The sequence below is a fragment of the Rhipicephalus microplus genome, chromosome 3 (assembly GCF_043290135.1).
Source record: "Rhipicephalus microplus isolate Deutch F79 chromosome 3, USDA_Rmic, whole genome shotgun sequence".
NCBI lineage: Eukaryota > Metazoa > Arthropoda > Arachnida > Ixodida > Ixodidae > Rhipicephalus > Rhipicephalus microplus.
Window position 1 is genome coordinate 181,712,877 of NC_134702.1, and position 22,118 is coordinate 181,734,994.

Genomic DNA, 22,118 nt, shown 5'->3' on the forward strand with positions numbered 1-22,118 from the left:
TATTTCGGTGATGTCCGCAACAAAAAATTTTGTTGGCCGGTTTCGGCACCCTCAACCTTCGATACAACACAGTTAACTTTTCGCAGTGTCTATTCTGCCGGCGCCGGCCGAAAATTTTTTCATTATTCTGCCGGGGGTCGCCCCTCATTGGCTGCTCAAAGTCACATGACATCGGACAGCAAAATAAGGAGTTTTCCGTTTATTTGGCGCCAAGCCCCAGTGCGTCTCGGTTCGCTGTTCAGCATTTCTGTTGCCGCGTCCAGTATTCACTAAACCGATAGTTTATGCACCTTGCAAGTGTGTTTGTTGTTCAACCCGTTTAAAGATGTCGGAACCGCCACAAGGGACTTCTGACCGGCCCCAATCACAAAAGGCCAGCGACGCCGTAATCGCCGTCGGCAATCGCTCTGCCACTTTTGCAGCACTGGAGGAGAAGATGGAGAAGTTCAGCACAGCCGATTCGGAGCAACTGTGGAAGAGAGACGTGCGGACTAATGAAACGGCAAAAAAGCGCGCGGGAAAGATCGCGTCCAGGATGCCCCCAGAGCTCAAATACTACCACCTACGTTACTGCTGCATTCACGGTGGAACGAAGTTTGTAACCAGCAGCAAGGGTGTGCGAAAAGCATCGAAAGTCTTTTTAAAGTCATTCTTTTTGGAAGTGTGTAGCCTTACGTCGAAAATCAGCCGCAATAGGGGGAGGGAGTAGGTTTAGTGCATGCTGCTGTACCGGGGCACATCAATAGCTTGTGGTTTTATAATGCCCATTTAAATCATGTTGGCGTTATTGTACATAAAAACAACATACCAGCGTGCGGTGTTTTAGATCTCAGTAAAGCCCAAACGGGGAAACTCATATCCTTGGTTTCAATCGCCCCCAGACGCTTTTATTGTCGCGATCGAGTGACCTGAAACTTCATCAGACTTATTGGTTTTATTCTTTTACTCCCCTCCCGTTTATCCAGAACCTTCAAGAAGGACTGTGGATTCAACATCTACATAGCTGCAAACAAAGACGGCAGCCATCTGGAGGTACGATCGCTAAACCTTGAGCACAATCATGCAGTTGTACCAGAACTTTTCAAGCACCTACCCCAGCAAAGGCGACTCCCTTCTGAACTGCAAGACAAGGCTCGTGCTCTGTTGAAACTCAAAGCCAACAAGATATTAGTAAGGCAAGAGATGCAAAAAGAATGTGGAAACGCTGTCCTGTTGAAGGACCTTTCCAATATTTCAGCGAAAGGAAAAAATGCCCCACAAAGGAATAACTTGCCTGAGGTTGTCCGTGCCCTGCAGCAGGACCATCGTGCAAGTGTTAGAGTCTTGAAAGATGAAAACAATGACTTGCAAGCTATCTACTTCCAAGATGACTACATGAAAAGGTCTTTTCATGATTGTCCAGAGGTGATTTTTATCGATGCTACCTACAAATTACTGGAGACACGAATGGCCTGTTTTCTTGTAATCATTGAGAACAGCAACGATGAGAGCGAAATTGTTTCGGTTGGGCTCTTTGCAACGGAGGATGCTGCAATGCTCCGTTGGTTCTTTGAAGCCTTCAAGTCTCTGAACCCAAAATGGGATTCAGTGCGAGTCACAATGGCAGACAAGGACGTCAAGGAGAGGAGTGTTGTCAAAGAGCTGTTCCCATCATCTGCACTGCACATATGCTCGTTCCACACACTGCAGGCTTTCCGGCGGGAGGTTAGTGTCACCAAGCTTGGCATTACAAAAGGCGAACAAGAAACGGCGTTAGATATCCTGCAACGCATGGTATACGCTAAAAATGAGGACGAATATCAGGACCTGTATGCCCTTCGAAAGATGTCTGCTGCAAGGGCTGTAGTGGAGTACTTTGATGCCAATTGGCACACCCTCCACGACGAGTGGGTGATGAGAATGAAATGGTTGTGTGGCAACTTCTTCAATGCCACAAACAACCGTGCAGAAAACATGAACTCGAAGCTCAAACAGCTTGTCGAACACTTCAGCTCCCTCGAGATGTTTGTAGAGAGGTTTTCCGCAATGATTTATGCTCAGCGAAATGAGAAGATGCACAAAGCAGCGCTTATGCTGCAGAAGCAAAGGGTGGTAACCAACGGTGATGAGGCGACAAAGCTTTACTTAAAGTTACTGACACCATATGCCTACAATCGTGTGAAAGAAGAGCTTGATGCAGCAGCAGTGATGACGAGCATTGATGCACTTGCCAATGCAAAGAAATTTTCTGCCACAGCTCAAGAATGCACGTGTGCCTTCAGGCAAGCGATGCAACTGCCTTGCCGCCATATTTTTGCTGTGCGGGATAATCTAAACATCTCAAAGTTCAACAAAGCCATCTGTGCTGGGAGATGGTTTTTAGACAACTATGTACAAAGTTGTGGGCTGACAGACAACAGTGAAGACGACGTGGACAACCTGCCGCAAGTGAGCAGTCGGAAGGATGAAAAAGTCCTTTCAGGTCATCAAAAATTCAAAAAGGCAGCTTCCATTGCTTCAAAGTTGGCTGACCTTGCATCAGACTGCTCGACAGCGAGATTCAAGGAGAAGCTGAAGGTACTGGAGAGCATACTCCAATCTTGGAAGGATGGGGCTGAAGTTGCTGTGTGTTAACACCGTCGGAAAGGAGGGAAAGAACAGACAGTCCTTTGAATGCAAGTGAACATCTTCCCAGCACAGGAGCAAGGGTTGAAGACTTGCCTCTTCAGAAAAAGCAGCCTCTATCCAACATCCAGACGCCCTGTGCTCCATGCATATTCAGTGAAGTGGATCTACAAAGCACATGCCCTTTAGACATGGAGAGCCAAGCTGCTGGCGGTGAAGCCTCGGAGGACTATGCAGAGCTAAGTCATCTCAGCAAACATAACTGTACATCTGGGAGTGTATTGCAGGAAAAGAGTGCTACTGGAGATTGTGTCTGCCAAGATGACGTCATAGGACTCTCTGACACCCTGGCTAACATAAAGGTGCCAGTAACGACAAAAAGGTGTGGACGACCAAAAGGCCACATGGTTACTGTTATTGGGCTGCCAAGGAAACGCAAGAGGGCACCCACTGAGAGGCCATATGCACAGCTTCCTGTGAAGGAAAAGAAACTAAAGCTGCTCACGTGGCTTACAGGAGCGCACAATGCAGCAGAAGCAATGAGAGGAAAGCTGCTTGAGGAGGACACAGTTGAACAACGGCCAGAGCTTGTTCATAACGGCATTCGAGATGAGAATGTTGACATAAATGTAGTGCGACGATTTTTCAGCGATGATGCTTGGGAAGCAGTAACAATGGTTGTAGACATAAAAAACCAAGAAAGCTGGAATTGCAATGAGTGCAACTCAAATTTGGAAGACAACGACTCAGTAATGTGCGACTATTGTCTGACGTGGAGTCACCTGCCGTGCGTTGGCCTGCAGAAAAAACCAAAAACCAAGTTGTGGAAGTGCAGAGTGTGCAGTGATGTAGGACTTGGTAGTAGCCTTCCGTAATCAAAAGTGTTTTTAAGATGTATTTTTAACCAATGTCAATGTAGTTTGATGTCTCTAAATGAAAATTTGTGTATCATATTTGAAAATAAACAGGCACAAGTGTGTTAATGCAATTTGACTCCTCGTTTGCATGATGTTTGAAAAGAAACCTTATTTATTAGTTTTACATCAAGGTTCCATTAAGCTGCTAGATACCAAATGCTTCGACACAATCCTACAGGCTTGCATGTTTATAAATTGAGATGGCACCTATAACGAGAGCATGCGCAGCTGTCCAGGGCCCATAAGTAGTAGTAGTGCCACAGTGGGTATTTGGTAATGCAATGACCTTGTACTGTGAAGGACGACGACCAGCGAACCTTGGTGCACTCTAAGAAGTGCATAGCGTTTTGTTTGTTAACAAACGTGTACAAAACACCTTTGTTTTTAATTTGTGGAGCATGCTTCCTAGCAAATGCGCTGAGTAAAACCCAGAAGGACTCGAGCGGACGAACGCGAGGTTGTCCGTTTCTCTCCATCATCGGGGACCGTCTGCTAACACAACTTAAATTGGTCGACCAGAGAAGACAGCATCAAGTTGCATCGGGCCGGGAGATGCCTACGTTATCAGCACTTGCGTGAAGCGTGGCTGCGCGTACAAGCCCCCTCAACGCACATACTACACACGCCCGCACTGGCGGCGACGGCATAATAAAAGTACTACCAGAAGGACTCTGGTACTACTAAGTGATTCAAATGAAGAAAGGGAAAGGAGTGCACTGGGGATATTATTGAACCCAGTGGCGGCGACGGCATAATAAAAACGCCTTATTTTGCCATCAGATGTAATGTGAGCAGCCAATGGGGGCGCGACCGCCGGCAGAATAATGAAAAAAATATTCGGCCAAATGTCATGTGACTTTGAGCAGTCAATGACGGGCGACCACCGGCTGAATAATGAAAAAAATATTGCCGGCACCGGCAGAATGGACACTGCCCCTATTTTGCTGTGCAATGTCATGTGACTTTGAGCAGACAATGAGGGGCGACCACCGGCAGAATAATGAAAAAAATATTCGGCCGGCGCCGGCAGAATAGACACTGCCTTAACTTTTTGCCCTAAGCGAGAAGTCGGCATAGAGAAAAAAAAAAGTTGCGCATTAAGAGCCAGCGAGCGCTAGGTACTCGATTATCAGCGATGTCATTTGAACAGTAGCCAGAAAAACACGAGAGAAACGCAGGAGAGCGCGTGGTGTTTTTACGGGCAAACGATGTCTGCACACACAAGTCGGTGTACTTACACTCACGTGAAGCAGGCCGCGGACTGCGATGAACGGTGACACTTGGGCAAATTGCAGAGCAGGGTCACACAAGTTGGCTCGAGTGCGGTCCCTGAGAATGTTCCAGCACCAGAGCGCGCACGCGCCGAAAAGCACACCGCAGGCGCCGAAACACGACCACGAGGTCGGGACGGATGTTGTTGTTAGTGGTTCATGAGGAAAAGGAAGAAGGCACCTAATTTCTGTCTGCCTACAGGCGACACGGCGCAGTGCGAGCTGGCCGTTTGCATGCCAGCTGCAACACGGTGTTGGATCCTTCTCCCAGCTTGCGTGTGCATTGAGCACACTGGCCGCTCTGGCGACGGGCCGCCGCGGACAAGCTACGGAAGAAAAAAGAGAGAAGGGAAAGGAAAGCTGTCGAAGGTTTCGACGGCTTCTCTTTCTCTCCGACGGTTGGCTCTTTCCACCCGTTTGTACGTTCTCCTCTGGTTTTCCTTTACTACCCTTTCACTCTTTCTCTCAGTCATTTCTTACACAATGAAGAAACAGAGAAAAAGCAGCATAAAAAGAAAGAGGGAGAGCTCTACTCCTTACTCCTTTTCTGCATGCGGTTCACTCGCGGTTTCCAGGCGCCGCATGCGTGGAATAAAAGACTAACGAAACGTAGCCCATGAATGGTAAGGTCATCATGAGAGCCGTAGAAGTCGCTGTCTTGGTGGTGCTCGTAGAGTTACTGTATAAGGTAGCATATACAGTAACTCTAGGTGCGCGAATGGCTTGCACGTGGGAGCGGCGTCGTGAGTCCGAAAGTGTCGACAAAAAAGAAGAAAAAAAAGAAAGACAATTAGACGCAGGTTCGATGAGAAGACGCCTCCCGTTACGTGCCCATGTGGTGGTGGACTGTGCACCGCAGTCGGCGAGCCGACTTCGGTGTCACATATCGTCGGCACGCTAACCGACAAAACGGCGCGGCAGATACTGCCAGAGGCCGGCACTCTACCTCTGCAGGGAAGAGAATGCAACATGACTTTCCCCCGGGACTTAACGTCCCCCGGCTGGTGTATTTTACTAAAAGGTGTTCAAGCCCCCTCCCCCGAAACATTTGCGTTTAGGCATATGCATTCATTCACACGGCTATTCGTGGGTGAACGAAAACTCAAGAATCATCCCGACATATACGGGGCCGGCAAAAACTGCAAGGAGTGGTGCGAGACGCATAAAACAGCAGTATGTACACGCACACTGATGAAAGAGGGGAGGGCGGGGTAGACACGCCGTGCATCTGCTCTTAAATTTCAGCTGTGCCTCGAAGGCCGACGGGAAAGCGCCTTTAAAACCGGTGCAGCAGACTTTGTTCAGGTACAATTTCTACACACACAAAAAAGTTATTACCCGTCACATAGGGTTGTGGTACTCAACCACTGATTCGAAGGTCGCGGCACGTTGACGAAATGACCGATGCCCTTGTGCCAGATCTCGGTGCACACCGGATGATCAATGTGTCCGAATTTCTCCACTACGGCGTTCCTCATAATCGCATCATGGGTTTGGCACGTATAACACCTAGAAAACTATTAAAGGAGGTTGTTAGGAGTTACCGTTAGTTCTAAAGAAGACCGTTATGGTTGGCGGCGGGTTCGATGCCGGCTGCGGTGGTTACATTTCGGTGGAAGCGGAATAGTTGTTGCCCGTGTACTGTGCTCTGTCAGTGCACGTCAAAGAACTTCAGATGGTCGAAATTTCCGGAGCCCTCCACATACGGCGTCCCTCATATTCACATCATGATTTCGAGACGTTTATTTTCAAAAATTATTATTATTAGGCTTGTTTGCTTGCCGTTGAATGTAATGTTGTTAAGCGTTTTTGTGCGCACCACTGTGAAACAAGCAAAACTTCTCTGCTTGCTACTGATAAAACTTGCGTCGACCCAATCTCTGTCTATCTATCTATCTATCTATCTATCTATCTATCTATCTATCTATCTATCTATCTATCTATCTATCTATCTATCTATCTATCTATCTATCTATCTATCTATCTATCTATCTATCTATCTATCTATCTATGTACTCCCGTGGCTGTTTCGTTAACTTTCTGTACGTCTAATTGGTATGGCGTGACAATAGTGTATGCTGAACATGACAGGTCACAATGTGAAAATTATTATGTGCATGTCATGTACAGCAAAATTTAGATGACATAGTCTTGAGTCACTGACGGCCGTTTAATTAAACACATATACACAACAATTGGTAAAGGGGAACATTTTTGTATGAAGAACATGAACGACAGGTGGTAATGTGAAAATACAACGCGCATCATGTACAGCATTACTTACATATGCCACGTTAATGGTGTGATCACGGCCGTTTCGTATTTATACGTTGGTATACACCAAAATTGGTATATTGGGTGACGTGACTGCATGACAAACATGAGTCATGAAAAACTTACCAGACAACGCTTCATTTTGGTAATGGTGAAATGCAAACATCCGGGTGCTTCGATTTAGGCGCGAGACGAATAACTCTATGTTTGTCGAAATCAAGCCGCCATGCCCTACTGCAGCGCCTCTGTCACAAAAGTCACCTGGTCTTAACATTTCTTGCGCATAATGTCCTACGGTGTGCCCTCAAAGGGGATTTTTCTGCTGGCGTGCAAGGCGAACATGACGTAATTCGTCTCGAAGAATGGTGCACCGTGATCACACATGCGTTCCTTGGTATTTTTTTTTTGTTAGCGAGAACCGTAAGAACATGGCCACTCTATGTCTTAACATGAATGGACCGTGTAAGAATTAACTATAGAGGCTCTTGTCTTGTGTAACTTCGAAACTCTCCGCCTGGGAAGGTACAGTCTCCTTCCGCATGCATTAAGGGCATACGTGATATAGTTCTTGCCTATAGGAATGTGGCACCATTATCGCGCGTGCACCTTTTAGTGTGTGTTTGCATCAGCAGTAAATAATGTGGTATCTTTATGTCCAAACATGTCTGGATCGTCTATGAACCTGGGCTTTTGGTTTGTGCAATTTTCCTGATTACTGCAAGTTATTTCTTCACCCACTTTTCTTTCTACCTACTTACATTACATTGGTTCGATTAACTTTCCCTATATATTCCTTGGCATTATTGTCTGTTAGATCTCATAATATTGTGTCAAAACGCGGAAAAAACGAGCTTTTAGGCATACACTTCTTTCCCATATATATATAATATATATATATATATATATATATATATATATATATATATATATATATATATATATATATATATATATATATATATATATATATATATATATATAGGTATGGGATATGGCACAACGGGAGCATTGTCAACAAGGATAAATATATTTATTTCCCAACAGTTTCGGGAGGGGTCCTCCCTTCATCAGGGGATGAGTTATACCAGAGTCCTTCAATGCTTTTCTGGTCACGAAACTCCGCCGTCACTCTATGGGAGAGCTTCATACGCTGCCCAAAACTGCCGCGATGCGGCGCCACTGCGCCACAGAGGGCATCGTTCGGGCTGCTCGCGTACTGAAACAGACTGAAACGCGTACGCACAGCGAGACAAACTGGTGGAAGAAGCGTGCGTGCGTGTCCAAGTTAGCCAAAATGTTGTGAGACGACGATGCCTAGCACGTGTTGCGTGCCGGGGTGCCGTTCCGGCTACAGAGGAACGACCGAGAAGGTGTCGTTGTTTTCTTTTCCACCTGACAAGGACCAGCGCGAGAAATGGAAACGGGCCATACCGCGGCAGGAAAGTGGCGACTTCAACTTTGAGTCCAAATATACACGTGTGTGTGCGAAGCATTTCGACGCCTCGGACATTGTCACTACTTATGATTTCAATATTAACGGCGACGCCGTGTCCCTGGAGCGCGACAAGCCAACGCTGAAGGCTGACGCTGTCCCAAGTATTTTTGGTGGCCTTCCTTCGTATCTCACGAAGCGTAAACCTCGACCCCGCTCATCGACAAATCGATCACCGCGCAAACGAGCACGTGAGTCGTCGTGCGCGACGGAGGAGCAACGAGCATCGCCGACGACCTGTTCAGACCGCACCGATGCTGCATCAGTGAATGAAGGTATGTAAGCGCTAGGCCAGATTACATCCGTGTCGTCGTGTATGAGGGTATCGTCTGAGCCTGTATATTTGAAACTGCATGACTTGTTTTTCTTCACTCCTTTTCTTCTTCCTTTTTTCTTTTTTTAGCAGATGTGGCACTGACCAGTGAAACGGTCGAAACCTACCACACGGACACAGCTTGTCAGACAGACCGCTTGGTTGACTGCGCCAGCTGTGCAGCAGTGCAAAAGTTGAGGTGCCAACTTCGAGCTGCGAAGCAGCAGCTTCGGCAATGCCAAACAAAACTCGCCGAGTTCCGAAAGAAGACTGCCAAGTACGAACGACAACAGCAGAGCCTTCAAAGACTTTCCGATCGCGAGAAACTGACACTGACAACAATATTAGCATCGATGATTGGAATATCTTAACCCCTCGTATATAGTCGGCCATTAGAAGAATCAAAATAACTTCTTGTGTGTTTTTGTCGAAATCACGAGCGGCTTAAGTTACTGGTTTACAGTCTCTTCTATATGAGACTGCTTATAAAACAATGGCCTAATTACAATACACTGTCAACTGTGTTCGACCTTACTTTCCACGTTCGTCATGATCATAAACTAAACGTCGCACCGGTTGACTGATGGGGTTTTACGTCCCAAAACCAGCTGTGATTATGACAGACGCCCCGTGGTGGAGGGCTCCGGAACGAATTTGACCACTTTAACGTGTACCAAACTCCAAGTACACGAACCTCAACATTTCGCCTCAACCAAAATGCAGCCGCCGCGGCCGGGATTAGATCTCGCAACCTTCGGATCTGTAGCCGGGTGCCATAACCGCTAGAACACCGTGGCGGGGCAACACGCCGCACCGAAGACTGCTATGAGGTTAGTATTGCTGGCATTTAAGGACTCTGATATTACATATATTGTACCTAAGGCTCGTAGAGGGATTTAATCGTTCGGTCCAGAAATTTGAAGCGCATAGAACAGGTGTTTTTTTTTCTTGTCATGAAAAGAAGGCATTCTACGGAAGCATTTCTTGCAGTAATGGTTTAATTGTTTGGGTTTTCTGTTGCGAATAAAATGACACCAGGAGTCTGATAATGTTCACAGTTTAATAGAAATTGAGCGGCCGTGCCGTGCGAACCATCTGGCCTTATGCGCAACTTTGCGCAGTCGAGAGATTTCGCTCACTTCCGGGCGAATGGACGTGTAACAACTCGTATGTTCGCCTCTGTTTACATGTGGCACAGCAAGTGCGTTATTGCGAATGTACAGTGTCTGATTTCAGGCAAATTTTGAAAAGCTGGACCAGTTGCAGTATTGCGACGAACGAGCGGCGCTCCCCCGACCCTGACGGCTGCATTTCGACGAGGCGAAACGCAAGAGCAGAAAAAAAGGCGTGCACTTTGATTTACATGCATATAAAAACAACCCCAGCTGTTAAACATTAATCAAGAATCCCCCACTACGACGTGTATTAAAATCATATCATCGTTATGGTGCGGCAAACCCCGAATTTTCGTCATTTTCGACTGCGACTGCCGCGAGCTGCTTGTCCAGAGCTGTTAGTTTCTTTTCTCCCGGGTGCTCATTTCAAGGCAGACGGCGCGTTCACGCAGTCACCGACGCACGCTGAATGTTCCAAGTAAATGAGGGAAAGTGAAACGACTTTTGCAGAAGTTTAGAAAGCTTGGAAATCAAAGCAGACCAACACACTACCGCAGCGGTAGCGGACGGCAGCATGCCCTCACGAGCACAACTGCGCCCCTAGCGGCCAGTGCTGGCTCCATATGAAGCTGAGGCGGCACTTTCGTGACCAGAAAAGCATTGAATCATTGAAGGACTCTGGTTATACTGACATGAACTTCCAAACTTCGTTGCTGCCGCGTCCCTCTCACCTTGAAAGATGTTTGCAAGAGTGAGAGGGAACTAAAAAAAGGCCCGCCGTCTCTGCCACTTGTTGGGAGCAGGCGTCTATTACGTCGAACATTGTTTCTCAACACTCCCGCTGCGCCGCTTCCTGACTGCTGATGGCTTACATGCAAGCTTCGAGGGGGTCGCGCTGCTGGCACAGCACACGAGGGTGCAGCTGCGATGGACGTCGGCGGCATGGAGATCAGCGGCAATCGCTTGCACGGGCAACTCCAGTGCCAAGCCCCCTCAACAACAAGGAGCCGAGTGACACACAGAGCCATCCAGGGCCCCAGCAGTGACGATGTCGCCACTACCACCAGCGAGGCCAGCGATGTCGCCACTACCACCAGCTAGCCAGCGGGTCCCACCAGTGAGTCAGAGATCGGCGGCAACTGCTTGCACGGCGAACTCCAGTGCCAAACCCACTCAACAACAGGGAGCCGAGTGACACACAGAGCCATCCAGGGTCCCAGCAGTGACGACGTCGCCACTACCACCAGCGAGGCCAGCGATGTCGCCACTACCACCAGCTAGCCAGCGGGTCCCACCAGTGAGTCAGAGATCGGCGGCAACTGCTTGCACGGCGAACTCCAGTGCCAAACCCACTCAACAACAGGGAGCCGAGTGACACACAGAGCCATCCAGGGTCCCAGCAGTGACGACGTCGCCACTACCACCAGCGAGGCCAGCGATGTCGCCACTACCACCAGCTAGCCAGCGGGTCCCACCAGTGAGTCAGAGATCGGCGGCAACTGCTTGCACGGCGAACTCCAGTGCCAAACCCACTCAACAACAGGGAGCCGAGTGACACACAGAGCCATCCAGGGTCCCAGCAGTGACGACGTCGCCACTACCACCAGCGAGGCCAGCGATGTCGCCACTACCACCAGCTAGCCAGCGGGTCCCACCAGTGAGTCAGAGATCGGCGGCAACTGCTTGCACGGCGAACTCCAGTGCCAAGCCCCCTCAACAACAAGGAGCCGAGTGACACACAGAGCCATCCAGGGCCCCAGCAGTGACGATGTCGCCACTACCACCAGCGAGGCCAGCGATGTCGCCACTACCACCAGCTAGCCAGCGGGTCCCACCAGTGAGTCAGAGATCGGCGGCAACTGCTTGCACGGCGAACTCCAGTGCCAAGCCCCCTCAACAACAGGGAGCCGAGTGACACACAGAGCCATCCAGGGTCCCAGCAGTGACGACGTCGCCACTCCCACCAGCGAGGCCTTACAACACCAGGCGGACGAATGCGGCGAAGACCAAGGCGGCGGCTTCCAAATGGCACGGGAAAACAAAAGGTACGGGTAGTCTTAAATACGCATGGTCCCACTCATTTCTATCGATTAGGAAAATCATTGAAAAGCGGGTGCAATACGAAAAACACGCGGAACAACTAACCAAATATCTATCTCACGAAATTGCACTTAAGGGCCTCCGCCTAGCCTGCAACCCCTCAATGTCTACACTAAGTGAAGCAGAAAGGAGGAAGTGGGAAAAAATATTACTAGAAGCGTCCTTGCAACTGACTCGGGTCATTGCGGACCATAGTGAGCGTAACGCCGCCGAATACAGTGTCACGGAGACCACGCAAAAATTGGTATCTAATCTCGGAGAGCATGAGGCAAGAGAACTGGAAATATATGAACTAAAAAAGAGAGGCGAAATTTGAGTATTAAAAGATAGAAAATTCAAGCGGGACTGCAGAAGCTCCACTGCTCTGCAACAGGAAAATAGGAATGAGGCCGTACAAGAACGCCAGGGACCACCCGTACCACAACCTAAATTTGAGGAGAAAAATGGGAACTCGAAACTACAGTGCAATCCTAATCAAAACATCCCTACTCTCGAATATGACGCTGACACTCCTGTGCCACGTGATAGCCAAGAGCAGCCAAACACTTATGAGAAAAATTATCCTCAATCTGTCTAACACAACGCTCACGCCCGCTCAGCTTCAACTTTTGTCGAGAGGCTTAACCTTTTGTCCATCATCCGGTAGATTCAATGAATTTGAACTGTACCAAGACCTCGTTAACTTTGCGCGTAATATCCACCTCCGTGAATACTTTCATGATCGCAAGGACTGTACGGACGAGAATAGATTGATTGGTGGTGACAAATCATGGTGTCCAGGTGAGCAGAGGGACAAACACCTCGATATGTATATATCAGCAGTTCAAAAAGATATCATCAGAGCGTATGAAAAAAATCGGCCATTTCGAAACAACATATCAAAGTCAGAACAAAGGGCACTCGATGAACTACGAAAAAACACTGGAATTACCATCAAACCGGCTGATAAAGGGGGCTGCATAGAAATTCTAAACACGTCGGACTACTTAAAGGAAGGGGAACGACAACTATCAGACACAAAATTCTACAAAGAACTTTCAATGGACCCGACTCCCGAATTTGAAAGGGAGATAAAAGTAACCCTAAACAATCTCCGCCAGGACGAGAAAATTACCGGCAAAATGTTAAAAGCAATGTTACCGACCCAATCTGTTCCCGGTCGATTCTATTTGCTCCCCAAAATACACAAGGCAGGCAATCCGGGCCGTCCGATAGCATCTAGTAACAGCACGTCAACAGAAAATATATCAGAATTCATCAATTCCTTAATAAAAAACATCCCCCAAATTTTCCCTATTACCTAAAGGACAAAAACCACTTCATCTGCGAAACTTCAAGTCTCGACATCCCAGGCGGCAGTTTTCTGGTGACCATGGACGTCTGCTCACTGTACACCAACATACCCCACCATGACGGAATAGCGGCTATGGTTTCTGAATATGTAAAATCTGACTCATCAACTGGTGTTAGTGGCGAGGTACTGTTTACATTTCCTGAACTTGTACTAAATTATAACCATTTTGAGTTCAATGGCAAGCATTTTCTTCAGGTCAGTGGCACTGCAATGGCACGAAAATGGCCCCAAACTTCACGAACACCTTTATGGCTTCACTTGAAATCCCATTCATTGAGGGACGCACCTTGAATCCTTTTTACTACAGAAGATACTTAGACGATGTTTTTATGATATGGAACCAAGATGAGGGAAGTTTTTTCCGCTTCATAGAGGATTTTAACTAGTGCCACCCGTCAATTAAATTCACGCACAAAATTTCCAAAACTAGCATTAACTTTTTGGATGTCACTGTCACGGTCGGAAATGACCGCTTGTCAACAAACCTTTACAAAAAGCCTACAGACCGTCAAATGTACCTACATTTCAACAGCAGCCATCCAAAGCATTGCAAAACGGGTATTCCATATTCTCAGGCCTACCGGTACCGAAGAATATGCACCGATATGCGAGAACTTGACAGACACGCGGAACACCTAAAGCATTCCTTATTGAAACAAAATTATCCGGAAGACATTATTGACGATGCCATACTACGTGCTCGCAACGTGAACAGGAATGATATAATTAAGGAACCAAACAGAGTATCTAAAATGACTTCCCAAACGAACCTTGTACTAACTTACTCCTCATCAGCGCCACGAATCAACAACATACTGTCCCGCCATTTCAACATAATCAGGCAAAGCAAACGACTAACTTCTATTTTCGCGAAGCCACCTTACCCCATACCCCACATTCGTATGTAACAAGCAATACGTGAGCCAGGCAGACACTCCGTTTAGAATTAGATTCAACAACCATCGGGCACATGTACGATCTCTGCCAGGCCTTCCACTTTCAAAACACTGCACATTAAAAGACCACAGCTTTGATGACATCAGGGTTACACTACTAGAAAACAACTTTCGAACAATCAGAGAACGGGAACAACGGGAATCTTATTTTATCTACAAATTTAACACGATAAAATACGGAATAAATGCACACCCAGGCACTCTGTCAGCGTTACGACCGCTACAAGACGCAAACGCTTCTCTCTAATCGGTCCGGTCTCATTACGACAATACTATCACCCGCTAACAAAGCTTTTAGCCTATGCATCTGACAACATAGAAATGGTTTGCCTCATCAAGCACAGCCGGAACGCACAGATAAGTGGTCCCGGATGTCGTACAGTCCCCCCCCCCCTTTTTTTTCTTTTCTTTTTTTTAAGTTTTAGCGCACATTCTGTTCCTTCACTGACAAGGAGCTGACAGCTAGGTGGTTTTGTTGACTTTTTCATACATGCGCGCATGTCTTTCCAGTGAGCCGCTACTTTGTGGTGACTGTCCCGGATGTCGTGCAGTCTCCTTCCCCCCTTTTCTTTTTTTTTCTCCTTTTTTTAACGCGCATTCTGTTTCTTCACTGACGAGGAGCCATTGCATATAATGAATATCGATGGCAGCGCCTCAATCACCGTTTCATTCCTCCCGACGCCACCAGCACGCAGTCGAAGCGCTGAAGCTCTCCCCAATAACTTGTCTTAAACTTCAAAGAGGAACGAGCCGCCAGCGGATTACACGGAAAGGGGAAATACAAGAACGGCGGCACACTGACCACTTGGGGAAGAGTGGGTGCGGGGGAGGTATTGTTGACAATAATGGCATTGCTCATCTACCTCTGCCCTACTCTGTTGAGATGCTGCCCCTTTCTAATTACGCCGTGTCGGTCTTGCTTCTTCTCCTAGATTTTCTATAATTATTTATTGTTTCTCCTCCTGTTTCGCTGTTTCTCTTTTTTTCTCTTTTCTTTTTTTTTACTTTTCTTTTGACCCCTTCCCTCCTGTCTCGACAGGCTATAAGAAGACAGGGAACATATGTAAATATTATTATGCCTTGCAAAAGACGCGGTTCCCGTCGAAACGTCGGCAGAATAAACAGTTATGTGAAAGCGCATCTACTTTCATATTTATAACGTTGCGGCAACCGAAGTTATTTCTTTCTCTCTCTCTTTCTTTCTCTCTCTCTCTCTCTCTCTCTCTCTCTCTCTCTATATATATATATATATATATATATATATATATATATATATATATATATATATATATATATATATATATCGCAAATACTACAAGGTATATACGTAAAACAATACAAACAACGCCGCATGCCGCTTTGATTGGCTTCGTATTATCTGCTGGCTTCATAGTTTAAATTTCTGTCAAACGTCACATGGCTAAGTAACTATTGTATATCAGAAATTGTCACGCTTGAATTCAAATTCGTGGCCCATCAAGCGTTAGGCGGTCTGTCTCTACATGTTCGTGATGAAAAAAGCTGCAGATCAAGTCTCAAAGGAGGTCCTTTCGTGTGTTTGTCTTATTATTCCTTGAGCTAATAGGCCAGCTGTAGTCGAACACGACAAACTAGTCTATAACTGTTATACGACCCACTGTAGTTTACCTATGAATGCTAAGGTAGGGCATACAGACTGCTGGACTAGTTGTTCGTGCATAGTGGTGCTCTTTAGAAGGCTTCTTCACAAAAACGAATAGCCGAATCTGCGTCAGTGCGGCTTCAAGAGGACTGCATTATTCGGAATATGATTTCTTGCAGAGCGCTCTTCGATCTGGGGTTTTAGGATGTTATTATTTCGAGCGTTTTCTTGATGCGTAACTCTGCTCTCACGACTGACGTAATTCGATCGGCGGGAGGTTGTTCACAGGGCGCATATCCTCGTCTGCCTCGCATTTTCTAATTGCTCTTTGTTAGAAAGAGCGCTTATTCCGACGCATATCCCTGCGCTCTTTCAAAGCCGACTCAAAAAAGGTGAAGAACCATCGCGCGTTCGAATACGAGACTATATGCAGTCCATGAAAGAAACAAACAAAAAAGAAAGCACATTATATAGCTCCCCTATCTCTCTCCTTAAGTGGTTATAAAAAGGAAAATAAGAGAAAAGTGCCACCCGTAACTGTCTATCTTTAGGATGACTCCTCAACATATCGGCACAGGGATGGGGTAAAACATGGATAGGTAACGAAAAGGAAAGAGAGGGTCGGCAGAAGCTGGCGAAGTGGAAGGAGGGGCAGCAAGAGCAGTCGTGGAAGGCTGAGGAGTGGTCTCCGAAGTGGTTCGGCCGTCACCGGCGAGAGCGCCGACGAAGGAGGGTCCCTCCGCTTGCCGGTGTTGTAAGCGGTGCGGGCGCGCTCCAGCGTTTGGCGGCGAGTCACGGGGCCGTCTGACGAGGCAAGGATGACTGCGGATTTGCGCAGGAGCTGCCAGAGCGCGGCTTGGTCACCGAGTGGTTCCAGCTGCAATTGAGGCAGCGTGGCGATGGCGTGGAGCTCGATCCCTTGGATTTTCTGCCACCACATTGGAGGCAGCGCTCGTCTCACGAGCAGGTCGCCGTGGCATGGCCGAAACGACCACAGCGAGCGCAATGAAGGGGCTGCGGCTGACGATGGCGCACCAGCCTCTGATGCTTGAACAGGAACACCTCCTGTGGGACCGTGGTGCCCTGAAGGGTGAGTGCGAGGCCCCTACCTCGACGGACGCAGGAGACGACTGCGACGGCTGAAACAAGGCTGGCCACAATGCCGTCTTTGTCGAGGGTTGCGTCGACGCCGTAGACGCCGCCCACGCACCTGTAGACACCGCCCACGCGTAGCTGTTGTCGACGAGGATTTTCTTCGAAACCGGGGGGGGGGGGGGGGGAGGCGCATGTGTATCAAGGCTGCCAATCGAAAGTTGACGCGAACGCGCCTAGTGGCCGGGAAACCGCACAGAAATGCCCGAATGGCTTCCCGGGTTGTAGCGAGGAGGTTAGACTTCTTGCCACTTGAGCGAAGAAGGATAGTGCCGCCGTGTTCTTTCACTAGGAGAGGAAGGGGGCTGTGGCATGGGCACAGCTGGTGTGTGTGCGTCCGGCTGGAGAAGGAGTGGGGTGAAGGCGAGCTGGAGACTCCGACTTCTTCCCACGTCGTATCCAAGGTGTTCGATGTCGACGAGGCTGGTGTGCTGTGTTCCCATGAGTAATTGGAGGTGGATGGAATTTTCCTCCATGGTGAGGCAGGGGAGGAGGAAGGGCCAGCTGTCTCCTTCGCTCGGGGCCTGGGAGCGGGTCGCAGCGTCATGGCTGCTTTTCTGCCGAGGCCGGGAAAATTTCCGCTTGAAGCGTGCAGGCTTCGGCTGTGTCTGCTGCTGCTGCAAGCGCACCGATGACGATGTCGAGATTGCCGGGACGGATTCCTGTAGGTTCGCCTTTTTGCAATGGCCTCTCGATGCTGGTGGCATCTGTAGCCGTTCGCAGGGCTGCGCGCTAAAGAGCGCAGAGCCACCATGAGCAAGCGAAAATGCTAGAGCGGAAAATTGACGTCGTGCTTGGTTGAAATCTTACTCTGCTCTCCTAGCTCCTCCACTTGCCTCAGCGCACATATTACGCGCCTATGGCTTTTACTATAGCTTCTCCATGTCGAAAGCCGTGGAATGCTAGGCGCACGTTTTGAAAGTACGAAACCCATCCGCAGCAGGGTGGAATCGGCGTCCGGCACGTATCTCGGCTCTCTTAGCCGTATTGCGTCTTCTTGGTAGACATCGAGTTACGAACAGAACTGTGTTATGGCCCGATGACCGTGGTTGCAAATCACAGTGGACGGAGCCTGGCGTGCCTGCAACATGCCTGGACCGCGTGTCTTCCGCTAGAAAAGTCCGTGCATGAACACTCAGAGCAGCGTGTTTTTTTTCTTTTGTCAACAGCGGACTTGTCTGAATCCGCCAAGCGTAAATCGTCCATCACAAAAAAAAAAGAAAAAAAATGGCAGCATATCCACGGAGTGAATGATGGAGAGTGGGGCGAAGAGTTCGTCCGTCCATTCGTTCTTGCTTCCGTCCATCCATGCGTCCGTCAGTGTGACCGTCCATGCGTTCATCAGCCCGTCCGTGCGTGCGTCTGTTCGTGCGTCCGTTCGTGCGTCCATCCATGCATCTGTCTATGTGTCCGTTCGTCCTCCATCTATTCAACACTCCAAGTACCACCATCTCGCATCTTTTCATCATATATTCCCCATATAGAAGCACCGCCATCCAGCGGACATTCCAAGGACTAAACAAGAGGTGGCGCACGCATACTTTCTTACGGCTTGCGCTTCGGGTGCACTTCTCACCTTTAACCTCCTCGAGTTCATGGTATATACTAGTTCACTGTATTCATGGCACTGCGGCCGAACGCTCGCTAAACCTTTCGAAAACCAAGAAGGTTACGCCCAGCGAGTATGACGTAGCAAACTTTTTCAGTCAGATAGTGTTCAATATACATGCCAATGGCTGCTAACGGGAAATGAGAGGCGGAGAATTCGGCTTTTGCTTTCTCACGGCTTGCGCTTCGTATCTACTTCCCATTTTTAACCACCTCGAGTTCATTCATGGTATATACATGTTCATTGTATTCATGGCACTGCGGCTCAACGCTCGCTAAACCTTTCTAAAGGTAAGGAGGTTACACCCAGCGAGTATAACGTAGCAACCCTTTCTTATCAGATAGTGCTCAATGTACATGCCAATAGCTGCTAATGGTGATCGCAGCCTGCGCGTTAACTAAAAGCCGAATGCTCCTGTCTCTCATTCCCCATTAGCAGCCATTGACATGTACATTAAGCACTATTTTTTATTGTTCAACAACGCACAGAAAGAAGTCTCTCACCGGCACCACCTTGGAGGTCAAAATGTTATACTTGTTACATACTACGGAAGACGAACGGGTGCCGCTATAAAAAGCTTTGCCCCTAAAAAGCGGTACACGCACCCGAAGTTAAGAGGAGGGAGCAAGTTACGCAGGTTGAGCAACTACCGAATAGGCATGAGAAGAGATACACTAGTAATGATACATCGAATGTATGTTCGTCGTATTCTGGAATTTGGATGCGTGCTTTTTTTTTGGTGCTCCAAGCTACAAAATCCGGCCTCTCATTCTTTTAGAAAGAGCTAGAATCGTTACGCTTATGCCTCGGTCACCTAAAACGGTTTCCCACTGCGTTATGTACTTAGAATCGAGAGTTCCTCTTTTTTCGGGCAGGTTTCGTATCTTGACCGTTCAGACATTTTTAAGAATTTATGAGTCACCACTCTAGCAGTCGGATATACGGAATTATTTTTTTTTGGTGTTAGATGACCATGGTTTCACAACCTATATATTATATTTGTACAACGTTTACTGGACACGCTGAACGTACGTATCTGCGAGATAAGGCCGATTTGCGAAATTCACCCCATGTGGGTATTCAATTTTACGACATTTTCTCTAATAATGCAAAGTTACTCTCCCATCACACTCCAGATCATTTATTGCAAGAACACTTGCAGAGAATCAAAGCATGTGTAATTATTGCTACAGATGCATCACATTGTGACTAAAAGTCAGCTGTTCATATATTCAGTCCAAGTATATACTTGATTTCATACCCGTTTTTGCGGCTGAGTTTCTGGCAGGGGTACTCGCCTTACGAAAATTTTATCGGCAGATTCTCTGTCTCTTTGCGCTGAAATTTCTGTTGGTACTGAATCGCACATGATAAAAGCGTTTCGTGCATTAATATCACCATATTTGAGAAAAGTTAGAAAGTTTGGGTGCCGCGTCATAAAGGGTTGCTCTTAAACGAAATGGCCGATTCTTTAGTGAAGTCATCAATAAGTGGGCCAATTTTACCGTGTTTTCCACTATTCGCTTATGTAACGGCTGCGCGATTTCACAGGCGTACCATTATAATTGATGGTATGTGGGGTTTAACGTCCCAAAACCACCATTTGATTATGAGAGACGCCGTAGTGGAGGGCTTCGGAAATTTCGACCACCTGGGGTTCTTTAACGTGCACCCAAATCTGAGCACATACCATTATGGAAAGCTCCGCAGGTGGATCACTCACAAATTCGACAGAATAGCACCACTTATTATATCTCTGGCGCCGATCCTCTTGTGACACACGTAAAATAGAAGTCGCAATTACGAGGATGAGCTGTAGGGGGTCGAAACTAAATTTCTACCAACACAGGTCTGGTCGGACTCTTTCTCTATTGTGCGCTTTCTGTGGTAAGCCAGAAACCATGTATCATTACTTTTTGACATATGGGTGATTTACTACTGCTCGTACATCCAAGTTAGATAATCCTTTACATGATATTGGAATGAATTCATGCCCGTGGTTCTGCCCTTTGGAGCTTTTATCTCTGGATTGGACAGTGTGAAAGTTTGCGAGGCAGTGTGACATTATCTGAATGAAACCAATACACTAACAAACAAATAATATTATTTTTCTATGTCGACATACACATAACTTCTCTTTTTGTTAAAATTGGTTTTGATCTAGGTTATTGTCTATTACTAATACAAAAACTTTGTAGTAGGTACAGATTAGTGATCACCGAAATTTCGTTCTAATATTTGTAATGTTTTCATTTTATAAGCTCCTTGACTCTAAAATTGAATAATACTTTTTATAAGACCACTCAATTATTGGTCGATCCCCCACGGTGGGTATGAGCCAAAAGTGAAGGTCAACAAGAACGAGACGCGGATATGAGGAACAGGAGAAAAATAGAAGCGAATTTCTTCTGGTGGATAAACTTGTCTTGTTGCCTGAATATATTTGCCTACATTCACAACTGGCCCCACTGTACCTTACAATGTATTTTTTTTATACAATGCTTGCTAAAACAGAAAAAAAATCATATAATAACAGATAATAACAATATTACCGTTCCTGAGAAGGGCAAAAGAATTCATTAAACCAGAATATATAAAACAACTTAGCAAATTGTAAGAAGTGGGACAAAGAATTGGATTCATCTGGCGGTACCAGTCACTAGCAGCGTATACCCTCCCGGTTGTCTGAATGAATTTATGGAGCCCTGACAGTATATCACTGCGGCCCGCACCCAACTGACTTGCTCCAAACGATAAAAGAGAGGATGTATTAACGGCCAATCCCAGCATACCAATCGGTCTCTCAGGAATTATTCGACGGAGTGAGGCGAAACGGCGGCATGTGAGAAAAAAGTGATCTATCTTTTCCGGTTCATTTCAAACTGCACATAGGTTAGTTATTGAAAACCCTGATTTGTGAAGATAATAATTTCACCGAGGAACTCTACAGCGAAAGCTTGTGAGTGTCACCTCACATTGACGGGAAAGGCATTTTGCAGTGTTCCATGTGAATTGCAAGTGGAGAAATTCATCGGATTGTAAAAGCGATGTTTCGTTTTTTTAAGAATAACAGGCATTTGAATCGTTCGAGTGCAATAAAAGAAAACTGAGGAGCTACTGGAACCACCGGAAAATTTGACGACGCCGAAGCGAGCGAGTCAGCAGTTTTATTTAGTGCAATACCGGCATGACCGGGGACCTAACGAAGCTGAACTTCTGATAGGCTACGGTAGAGAGACCAAAATATTCTGAAAAGATGAGACTGCTTTGCGGACACTAAATGTGTACAAACAGTCAAGGCATCCGAAATAACGATAGCTTTTAATTGCTGAGAACTTCG

At 47.1% G+C, this 22,118-nt stretch overlaps 1 pseudogene; it reads left to right on the plus strand.

Moving 5' to 3' along the window:
• Positions 1 to 325: 325 nt before the first annotated feature.
• On the plus strand, positions 326 to 3,582 carry LOC142803060 (uncharacterized; annotated as a pseudogene).
• Positions 3,583 to 22,118: the final 18,536 nt, after the last annotated feature.